This window comes from Suricata suricatta, chromosome 8 (genome assembly GCF_006229205.1).
Source record: "Suricata suricatta isolate VVHF042 chromosome 8, meerkat_22Aug2017_6uvM2_HiC, whole genome shotgun sequence".
Classification (NCBI taxonomy): domain Eukaryota; kingdom Metazoa; phylum Chordata; class Mammalia; order Carnivora; family Herpestidae; genus Suricata; species Suricata suricatta.
The window spans coordinates 70773362-70785740 of NC_043707.1; positions in this window are offsets into that span (position 1 = coordinate 70773362).

Below are 12379 nucleotides of genomic sequence, written 5' to 3' on the forward strand. Positions count from 1 at the left end.
TGCCTCATGAAAATAATGATATTGATCAAATTTACAGGGCTTGATTCAAAAGGGAATTGTTCAAGCTACTTCCAAATGAGAGCAATATAATTTTTAAAAAGGCACATAAGATGTAATGCAATCATCTAAAGGGCTAACTTTTGCTACATAATGACCCTGGTCTCTCTCACATAAAAGCAGTTAGGAGGGTCTATAAGATACAAGAGTTATTTAGAGGAGTTCCTGTAGATTGTGCCTTAGTGGGATCCAAGGACTGGACTTTATAAAGCTTCATGTGGCTTTCACATCTTCCTGATGCATAACACAGAGAGGAAATACAGACTGCTATGAACAGGAAGGAGAGAATCTTTCTTTTTCTCTCTCTCTATTTACATTTTACAAAATTTCCCATTTTTCCCTTAGGGTACAGAATCACTAGTGTGTTAATTAAGTTCACAACTGTACCTACAAAGTCAATATACTAAAAAGAAGGAGAAGGAGAGGAAGAAGAGGAGGAAGAAGAAACAGGGTGAGGAAGAGAGGGATAGGAAAGGGAAGGCAAGGCAAGGGAAGAAAAGGAAAGGAAAGGAATGGAAAGGAAAGGAAAGAGAAGAGAAGAGAAGAAAAGAAAAAAAGAAAAGAAAAGAAAGAAAGTTCTCTCGTTGGGGTTGCCTGTGGCATACAATGAAACCATACACTGCCCTACTATTCAAGCAATCCAAATTCTGAATGTGCCAACTAAATTGCTCCTTAATTATTGGGAATTTAATTCATTTCCCCAATTCTCCTCTGCCTCCCCCTGCCCACTGCCTCTTCCAAGTTATCCTACAGATCTGTGCATTTCAGTGCATTACTTTTTCAGTCTTGAAGCTAGAATTTGTGTTGTATACTTCAATCAGGGAGAAAGGAATTTAGCACAAACATTCCAAAGGAAATTCTAGTAGGGCGATGAAACTTCGGGTGGAAATTTTTATCTCAAAGGGACATGAGTTTGGGAAAGTTCTCATTAAGCAGCAGTTTTCCAGGGACTAACACTGAACTCTCATTGCTGCTACAGTAAGCGTAACAGCCCCGTTTGTAAATATCCTTTGTGTATCTACGCATTTGTAATTTTGAATGAATCCTACAAATGGACTTCCGACCTCTCCTGGACACTTGCTACTTTGAGGTTGGTGAATAACACGATATAGTAAAAATGACTGCCCTTCTTCCCTTCAACAAAACAAAACAAAAAACAGCTTCCAGGTAGGTCTTGGTCTTTTCCTGGTGAAAATTCTAAAAAACCCAGGGGTGTCCGGGTGACTCAGTTGGTGGAGCGTCCGACTTCAGCTCAGGTCATGATCTCACGGTTTGTGGGTTCAAGCCCTGCATCGGGCTCTGTGCTGACAGGTAGCTCATAGCCTGGGGCCTATCTTTGAATTTTGTGTCTTCCTCTCTTTCTGACCCTGCCCTGCTCACATTGTCTCTCTCTCTCTCTCTTTCAAAAATACAAATAAAACACTAAAAAAAAATTTTAAAGCCCAAAAGACGATATAGAAGAATAATGCAGCCATTCATAGTTTGTAGCCAAAACAGAGACACAGTTTCCAGGGGCCAGCACTTGCCTCCTCTCATTCTTAGAAGTGATGGAGGACTGTGGCTTCCATTTCACAAATGAGGAACCTGGAACTATCAGTGGCTTCCATTAACAGTGACAGGGAGTGATGGGCTGTCAGGCCACACCCAAAGATAAGAGCAAAACCAAGATCTGGACCCCCAAACCTGATCATCTTAACTCTGAGAAATTTATTAAACTTATTAAAGCCAGTCAGCAGAGTTTGCTCAACTTCTAGAAAGTCAGCCTCTCGTCACATCAAAGGGATGGTGCATCTCCCAGAGCATGTGATGTTCTGTTTTTGGCTGAGAAAGCTGTACCCTATATCACACAGCTCTGCGGCAGGACCTCTTTCTACTAAACACGCTCGCTTCCCACATGAGCTACCATATGTCTTACCCTTCATAAGAAGTTGGGTGTGAATCCATTTTTATTTTAGCAAGGACTCTGCTTCTGTTCGTCATTAATCTTCCCCCTTTGTCTCATCCCTCATCTCTTGCCAAATGACTTTTCAAGTACTCACTGAACTTATTTTAAAGGACAGAGTATTCCTATACTCCCTCTGGGAAGAGACGCCATGGGAAATGAAGAAAATGGCTGGCGGACTCTTGTTTAATGAAGGATTTGCAGACAGGCTTTCCACATTTCAGTAAATGCCCTTCACTAAAAGGAACCTGTTAAAGATGTTTAGTGAATGTATCTAGTGGCCTCTAAGTAGACACTGGTGCAGGTGACTCTCAAACTTCAGTTTGGGGCCCCTGTTGGACCCAGTCATTCCCAAGTCCAGGAATCTGTATTTTTGAAAGCTCTCCGGGTCATCCTGATGCCTGGGGTCCTTAGACCACACCTTGAAAACCACTGGTCCAGTCGATGTTTATCCACATCTCAAAGATAATTTACAGCCTTGGGCTGAGACAGGGCCTGGCTTCCGGACACTGGAATGTTAAGAGGTCAGGGCCAAAGGGCTTGGCTGACACAGAGGGTCTGAGATGTCAAAGGTTACCAGCCCACTTCTTTTCTGAGTCCAAGGAGTAACTTAGCTTTCCTTGTTTCCCTGAGTTCCAAACTCACCCATTAGCAAAATAAAGAGCAGCCTGTTTGAATTCATTCTGTGAATCTTTCCTGGGCTCCTTAGGAGCCAAAGTCCCGCCTTCTCCCAGGGGTTGGCTTTGCTCTCTGCCAGAGTGGGTTTCCCTCTTCCCTCACTGTCAGGACCCAGCTTAGACAGAGCTGTTTTCTTGTCCTGAATCACATTTTTCATGTGTACCATAACTAATCTGGACTTTGAAAATCAAAATGGGGAGCACAATGGGGAGTGATCTGAATGCAATTTTTTTTTTCAATAATCAGAGCTCTTTAATAGTCAGCTTTTGCTTAATAACCTAAGACCTGGATCCACAAGGCTCACTCTTTCTGCCCCATTCAATTCACGCACAGAGCAGAATTCACACAACCCGGCTTTAATTTTTTTCATATACATAATTAATTCTCCATTTAAAACCACGTTAAGATGTTTTATTTCTTAATCAGCTAATTTGACTGGGAAACAAAGATGCCTTTTATTCACATTCTCTTTTGAGTTGTGTTACAGTAGTAAAAGTCCCCCACAAGATCTGGCCCTGCGCTCACAAGTTTCGAGGCTGCCAATTAGTTTCCAGAGTCGCTATTTGACAAAAATGCTTCTCACTTTTAAAAAATGTAATTGAATGTCTGTTCATCACAGAGTTTCTTGTGTTCAAGCCCAGGGTGTTAAACATTTCTCGGGTTGACTTGGGTCAGCTTTGAAAAATTTCAGACGGTGAAACCTGAGAAGGGACCGTAAGCTATAGTGTGTCCCTCGCATCCTGTTAAGTATTAAATGGATATTTAAATGGACTTGTTATACCTCGAGACTGCCTTAAAGTGAGCCATATAGTTTATAAGACTATTAATTAAGTGAGAGGATTGCATGGGATGCACATGTATTTTCAAAATCATTCCCATTGGCCCAGAGTTGCCCTTTAATTTTCAGACTAATTAAAGTAACACACTGAGCCGCAAAGGGTGGATGGCTGTGTGTCGGCGTGGAGGCCAACCCTGATGAAAGTGGCATGGGGAATTTTTCTTTTTAAAGCAGGGAAAAAGAGTGGGAGAAGAAAGAATTTGTCTGAGTGGACCGGACTCCATTCCATTCATGGCTCCCTATTTGTTCCACTCCTGGATCTAGTTTTTAGTTTAACGAGACTGCGTTTGGTGGGAGTTTTCAACCCCATCTGTTTGGGGCCAGAGCATGCCCCACCTGGTGGTGCAATTGAGTTTTGAATTAACTGAGCTTGATTTCAGCACAATAGAGCAATTGTTTGGTTGCTTTTAAGCACTGGGATTCTTGGAATCTGATGGGCAAAAATAAATAAATAAATAAATCCGACTGCAACGTGCGGCTCTCTGGGCTGCTAATTGCATTTGACCCATTCTCCTCCGCAGCCCCGCTTCAAACTTTGACACAGCCCAGTTGGAATTTGAAATGTAAATGGAAGGGCCGCCTTTGCAGGTTATCACGCTGCTGAAAGTCTGTTCCAGGAACACTGTCCAAGGCCTGGAAAAGAGAAGAGACAGATCTAAGCAATTACCCCAGGATGGTGCGGCTGCTGGTGCTGGGGGCTGGCGGACACAGCCCTGGGCCCCCTCTCCCTCCGACACCACGCAGGGCATGGAGCCGGACAGAGGGAGGAGGACTGCCCACAAGAGAAGCAACAGAGATGTCAAAGGCTGTGTGTTCCTCACATGCAGGGAGACAGGGACCGAGGGGACTCTTCCTTCCTGGCTCCCACACTCCACTCTTGAAAAGCATGTTGCCCTGAAGTATATAGTTAGCAAGTCTCCCTCTGCCTCTCCAGCTTGATCCTCAGCACGATGCTGTGCCTTGCCACCCATAAAGTGTCTTTGAAAAGAGCACAGCGTTGTAAAGCTCCTCTTTACAAAGAAGAGGGCCTGCACTCCTGGGAAGCTCATCCAAAAGCAATAGCTTGCCTGCTCCCCGGCCTGGAGCTAATAGGAGATGTGAGCTTTCACCTTCACCCCGCCCCCACTCCCCTGGAATTGAGGGGGACAGTCCCAAGTTGATTTTGCAGTGACTTTAAATGCAGGCCCAGGCCAGTGCTTCTCAGGGCCGGATTTGGGCCCTGAGAGGAGACAGGGGAGAAGAATGGAGAGGGCTGATGGGGGAAAGTTGATTTCCAAGCCAGGAAGTTCTCTGGGAGGTTCCGAGGTAATGGCAACGGGGAAGAGGAAGTGGATCCAAGCCCCAGCTCTCCAGGCTGGAAGGAAAACAGGTCCTGAAAAGGATGGAGGACTGCCGATGTCACAAGGCCACCTGAGCAAGACCACTCTGGGCCAGGGTCTGCAGTAGCTCTAGGAATGTACCCAAGGCAGCAGTCTGGTGGTAGGGGGGCCATTCAGAGTGGCAGCCACATGCAGATCCCAGCTTTGCAAACTTACTAGCTGTACAACGTTGGCTAAGTTATAGAACCCTGTTGCCTCAGTTTACCAAATGCTTAAATGGGGGCAATAATAAATAGTCCCTACCCAGTAGTGTTGTAGTGAGGAATCCAGTGTGAGAGCCTGCTGCATTGTTTGATAAGTTCCAAGTAGTACTACCATTGGATCCAAGGTCAGGCTTCATCCGGTTTGCTGAGGAAAGTTCAGGGTCTCCCAAAGACAAGCATAAGCACAACCAACAGCATCAAAGCAGCACACTTCTGGAGAGGCCAGGCTCCCAGCAGACTGAACTCCCGGCCTGACACAGCTCACCAGCGGGCGTGGAGAACAAACGGAGGCGCAGGAGGGCCACGCTCCTCAAAGCCCCATTGACCTTTCGATGCAGGTTTGCAGCACTCACCGCCCTGCTCTCTGAGGTGCATGCCTGGCTCGGTGCCAAGGTCACCACGTCTCCAGGCCAGGCAGGGTAGGGTTCCCTGCCCACCACTGAACTCCCCTCCCCACCCCCACAAGACTGCAAGTCCAACCTAACCCTGCCACTTGCCGGATTTGACCTGGTTTCTCTTCTCAGCGGGAAATCAGAAGAGGGTGCTTTGTAAGAGTGTAATTATAGCTCCTGTGTGTATTCAAAAGAGGGTAAGGCCCCCGACTTTGGCTGTACTACAAGAGACCTCCCACCCATGCTCTCGGCTCAGAGATGGAGAGATGTACTGTGGTTGGGGCCAGGTCTACACTGCACCTGGATCCCTATATTTGCCAGTAAATAGAAGCACATGGAGTTATTAATTAGCATTTATGAGCTCATTAGCACTCATAAGTAATGTCAACACAAGATGATGAACTAAGCTGATTGTTTGGGAAGGGGAGGTGAGGGAGAAAACTTCTCCCTCCACTTGGACTCCTAGAAATGTTACTTCCCTAGAATCAACCCCCACCTCGAAGTCGGCAGAAATAAACACAAATACACAGGGCAAGACAGTAAATTCCCCGCTTATGAGGGTGGCCTCTTTAGAGCTTCTGGTTCCCATTACTAATCTATTTCATATTGAGTGGATTTGAGACTCCGTTTAAAGAAAACATACAGTAGCAATATTGCCACCCAGGGTGGCCATATGCGATTCTTTTTCATGAAATTGTAAAGGTGAAAGGAAACTCCGAGATCATTACCTCATCCTACTGCGCTGCAGGTAAGGAGACCCAGGGTCTAAAGTTGTGAAGAGAACGGGGTCTGGGACTGCCACATCTCTACCTCTTTGTCTATAACTCAAAATAGACAAAACTGACCCCTCAGATTTGGGGACTAAAAGTCCACGTGTGTCCAATGTGATCACTTTGTTTAAACGGTCCTTCTCTCCACCAGGAAGGCGGGCGGGCTTCTTTCATTCCATTGTCTTTTGGGAACCCAGCAGCATTCACTTCCGTTGGGTCCGTCACAGGAATCAGCGGCAGCTCACGTCTGTACTCCGATCCCTTCCGGGCAGGGCGACCCAGTGAACCACTGTGGGAACCACCCAGCTTCTAATGGAAACAGGATGGAAATTATTCTCGGCTTAAAGCATCCAATTTACTAGGGACTGAAAGGGGCTTCTGCAGAGAAGCAAGCCGCAGTGGCGTGAAGGAGGGGACACAGACACGGTTAGTACCCGAGAGCGACTTTCGTCTCCAGTTCCTCCAGTCATTTGGAAATCTGACCATTTTGATGCAGATCTACATTTGAATGAAATTTCATAGTATTTCAATAGCTTAAAGAGAAATCATTTTTTAAAGCTTCTCCCACAGTCCATTTATACCAGGTGTTTTGCTTACAAAAAGCTACACACAAAAGGATGGTCCCACAGTGTCGATTATAGCACTCACTTTTTGTCGTTGTCTTATATACAGTCTTAGCTGTATTAAACTTCCATCTGGCTTCTAACGGGTCCCTGTATTTCTCAATTCTGATGCCTGATTTTACACCAGATTTTCCATCACAGACCATTACAGCCACGCAGCTCCAGATCTCTGCGCATGGTACATAGATGATGCCTCAGGCTATGTGGGTTCAAACCTGGCATTAGATCTATATAGACTACATGGGAAATGAGGAAAGACCAAATGCTGACCCAGGATACAAACTACTCAGTTCTTAGAGGTTTTTATGGATCCCTAATTTGGAACAGCTGGCCCAAGTGGGACATCCTGGTGACATAATTTTTCAATAATACCACACTTCTGCAGACAAGCAGGATTTTCATTCTGGGTAGACTGACTGGCCTTAGCTCTTAATCTCATTGGTGATTACACCATCATTTTGTGTTCTGTTTGGGTATTAGTGGATAAAACAAGCAAGAAGACAAAGGTGACCTCTACCTCATATGGAGTTCATGTACATAGAACATTGAATCCTACATGGAATTCAGTGTTGACTGGTAACCATGGTCAGGAGCTTTTTGGCAAAGTAGTTCACATGTCTCCTTGTTTCCTGACACATAATGATCTTTCTTGAGATTTTTCCTTCTTTACCTATTAGTTCATCACTGGGTATAATATTGTCTGATCATTAAAGTTCATTGCCTTCTGTAAGCTCCCTTGGGATGAAATCTTAGGTTTTGTGATTCGAATTGAGTGGTATTCTCATGTGGATTCTCTGTCTTCAGAAAGATCATCAGTGAGTTTTACTGACTCAGCAAAGTAGCCAGCACCAACGTAGACTTTCCAAGCATCAGTAATGTGCTTGAGCTTCAGATGGCTATCCCACAGAACCAGTGTTCTTCTGGAACTCTGACCCATTATCAATCATTGACTTCCCCCGCCATGCCTTTGAGCACTGCTGTTTCAAACATTTGGGGCGGGGGGGGGGGGGGCAGGATGAGGCAATTTTCTGTGATACAGAAAAGCTGAAAAGACATCAGCAACTTCGATCTACAGACCCTACCAACAGATAGTGACCTCAAAGATGTCTTTTCAGCAACCAGATTTGCTGGTATCTGCCAGAACTGAGGCCTTCTGCTGATGTAAGATGCTTTTGAAAGGTGTCATGTATGGTGACGGAAAGACACTCAGGCAGCCACATTTTAGTGAAATGAGAGGCAGCTGCAAGCAGGAGACTGAAGACAAAAGAAAGACACATCAGAACCCCATTCCCCACTGAAACCTGTCAATGGGCTTCACATCCTCCACAGGGTAAACTTGATATTCCTCCACATAGAATATAAGAGGCTTCGTTTTTTGACCCCTGCTCCCCCTGACCTTGTCCTGTACCATCTGCCTGGAAGATTCTTCCACAGCACCCTGATCTTCCTCTTCTTATATGATAAGGCTAAGCTCAGGCATCAACTCCTCCTGGAAATGCATTACCGTCCTTCCGCTCTGACCTAGATGGGATAAGGCATCCTTCCTCTACACTCCTTTCTATCACTCCATTTACCACAGTGTTTATAATAGTTAAGTATCTTTTTCCTCCATCTGACTGTGATTTTCTCCAGGGCAAGAGCCATGTCTTACTCATTTTCTTATTCTCTGTACCAAGAACAAAGCCGAAGACATAGTAGAAGTGTAATAAGTGTTCAATGGATGAATAATAGGTTCCAAATAATACGAAATGGCTATGGAGAGATGATAAATGCCATCCAGAAGCCTAACCTGCTCTATCAGAAATGGAAGCACTAACTTTGAGCCAAATGGCCAGGCCGACTGAAGGACAAAGAAGCCGAGCCCGTAAGAGCAGCAGTGTCTGTCTCTAGGAGCCCCAGCCCTGCAGACACGGCCCCCATTGCTGTCTATGGGGCAAACTCTATCAGCACCTGCTTTTAACTGCAACTGATACCATCATTCCCCTCTTCTAATAACCATTTTAAATTCCCTTCTACCTCTTCTTCTGGTTGGAGTGACTTACCTCATGGAAGGTCCCAGACCTTCATCCTTGAAAGATCTGAGTCCCTGAGCCTCTTCTCAGGCCATGGTTGCTGTATTTTCCATTTAATATCAAAACCGGGTAAGAGCATAGCAACGCCTACATGGTTCACCTGGGTGGTAAACACAGGTCTCCCGCCCTCACTGGAGAAGAGCAGCCCTCACTCTTCTCTGTGAGGGCCAAATCCTGCCGCTAAGACAGCAGTCTCCTAGCGCATGGAGTCCAAAGTGTCCTACCAGGAGCCATAATTTAGAGTTCAGTGGGACTTTTGCTATGTCCCCTGATGGAAGCTTCCTGCTTTTTGAAATCAAGACCTTGAAGACTGCAGAGCAGGGAAGAGAAGTACAAAGTCTTCAAGGGGGTCACTGGCAGATAAGCAGAGCCACACCTGCTTTCACCCCTTGGGTCCTGGACCCATGCGTCCTTCCCACTGGGACATGGCTTCTTATAATAGTCATTGATTTAGAATGTGCACTGCTTCTTAGAAGATAGTGCCTGATCCTCACAGAGACCCTCCCCAAGCCTGTGCTTCAGTGTTGTCTTCACCAGACTGTTCCATCACTCCAGCAGACCGGCTGCATCTAGGAAGTGCTATATGAGACAGGATAAGTATACCCCATTGTTGTGTCCCCTCTGATGCACCTCCTTTGCCTTAACATGGGTCCCACGTGTGACACAATGTGATGCAGGACCCCTGTTGATCTATCACATACTCTAAACCCTCTGTTCCAAACAGTGGTCCACACTGAGGCTCTGCAGGGAGAAAAGGCAAACCCTGGAATAGAATTTTTTCAAGTTAAAATGGATTTCTGCCCCTCCTAACACTGTAGCTAACTTGCAACCGAGTGGATGACTGATGATCTCAAAGGTAATGCCATATTTGGAAGTATTCCCTGCTGGCTGACAGATACATTTGGTAGTAGCAATAGCTATATTAATTTGGTGAGTGGAAGCCAGGCAGTGGACCCACATCTAGCCTCCAACATCCACCATGGCCACGGCATCTATGCACCCACTGTGCCAACATTGTGATGATTGATGGCAGTGGCTCGCTGATGTCAACCGGCCTAGTCCATCTATATTCTTGTTTGTTTAATTCCTCTTCTGTGTTGGTTGCTCTCTGGTGGATGTTTTACCTACGAGACCAAGATCTTCCCACTTCATGCCCATTCCCACAAGAATGCCTGTTCCCCAAGCCTCCTTGTCTTCCAACCTTCTTCCTTCTGGCTCCTGACCACTTGACCAAGGCATTTACCATTTCCCATGAGTTTATATATATTCTCTTTTCCCACAAAGGGGATGAGCAGGGACTTCATTTGAAGTTATACTCATAGGGAGATTACCACTGGTCAGTGACTTCAAGTCACCCTTAAGTAGGCTTTAGTGCTTAGCAAGCCACTTTTGATTTGTAGCACCTACCAAGTCAACACATTTACAAACCAAACCGGGCCCTTCATATTCTCCACCAACTGATCGTAAGGGAGCCCCACGCAGCCACACGTGTGCAGTGAGGGAGAGGCAGCGCAATGGTGATGCGTGATGACATGGGGTCTGGGCCGCACGGGCACACAATCTACTTGTGTCCTCTGGCCCTGTTTATGTCCAGTCCCAAGTGTACCCCTTCCTTCTCACAATGGATTACTTCTGGGCTCACTCCCTTAATATTATGACTTGTTGGGTCTCACCAAAAAAAAAAAAAAATCAAACAGTTTATGATGGACAATTCTAGCCTCATAACCATTTGATAAATAACAGGCAGTATCCCCAAGCATGCCAGGAGCTGCATTTCATAACGTGTCTGTTCTCTGGCACTCCTATTGAACTTGGTCATTTGGTGGGATTTCTCACCTCATGTGCTATTTTCACTCTGTCATGCCACTTCTTTGAAACCTTTCATCCTTTCTTCCACCAACTATCATTTCTTCTTCTTTTTATGTGGACCACTACTTTCTCCAAGTTTCTGGGAGCCATCCTAGCAGAATACTAGACACATGCTAGGATCCTTACCAGACATCCTGTATCACAGATGAATGACCCATATCAATAAATTCTCCCTTATATAATTTTATATTCCACCCACCTAAATCCAGTATTGCCAGAACCTAGTCCTTCAAATAATGTCCCAGATCCTGACAATACTTGGCTAGTGTTGTCAGGATCTAGATCCTGCCGTTATTTCAAGTCATAGTACCTCTTCTCCCCTAGAAGAGCCAGCACTTTCTGCAGCTGGCAATGTTGTGCTTTAATCCTATTTATTGGTCTGGCTGCCAAGAGAGGGGATGTGGGGACAGATCATACAGGGAAGGGAATGCATTTGTCTTGCAAGACTGAGGCCTCTGCTTCTCTTTCAAGTAAGAGAGGAATGTAGGGGTACCTGGGTGGCTCAGTCGGTTGAGCATCCCACTTTGGCTCAGGTCATGATCTCACAGTTCGTGAGTTCGAGCCCCACATCAGGCTCTGTGCTGACAGCTCCCTCAGAGCCTGGAGCCTGTCTTCAGATTCTGTGTCTCCCTTTCTCTCTGACCTCCCCCTGCTCATGCTGTCTCTCTCAAAAATAAATAAAACTTCTAAAATTTTTTTAAAAAGAGAGGAGTGTAGTGCTAGTCTTTAACAGAGAGGAGAGGGCCACCTCTTAGGCTCGGAGGATTTGGGGGAATCTGGGGCCTCTAAATGCATCAACTCAAATGTCGCTATCTCTTATCTCGAGGTCCTGCTCTTTCCTGATCAGAACTCTGGCCTAGCAATGGTACATCTTCCTAGGTTGAACATTCAACCTTCCCTGGAACTCTGCTCATCTTATGAGATTAAGTTCTAGCCCTGACCCTCAACTTCTTCTGCCCACTAACAACAAGAGTTGAGGCTCACTTTATATCCAATCAGTGAAGCCTTGTGGCTTTCACACTGAGCCTTTACTTGCTAGCTAATTACTCTCTTTTTCCAAAGCACTAATTGCTCCCAACAATATAGCCATTCGGCACCACTGTTCTTATAACCTGCTAGCTCCCCACATTTCTCAAATGTCCGATAGATTCACCCAGTAGGGCATTCCCTTCCACCAGCACCCCATCTGAGGTCACCACCACTACCTTGTGCCAGGATCTATCACTGCTCCACCTACTTAGAGATGGGGTCCTTATTACCAGTGGCTGTCAGGCGACCAAGTTCTAGAATCCCATCTTAGATCTCCTTTCTCAGACCACAGCTGATACAAACTGTTTAGGTTGGGCTCTCTGAGAACTAGACATTTATGTACAGGATATTTGTTAGTGCCTGCTCTAGGAAATCACCACTGGTAGAAGGAAAAGCAAAGGGAAGGAAAGAGGGTTTGGTCAAGGGAGGAGTTGGGCTACAATTTGCTCACAACGGAGGCCTCAGTCAACCTGACAGAGGTCACTGAAGCTGGTTTGTGCATCGAAGTTGTCCAAAGCTGGGGTGAG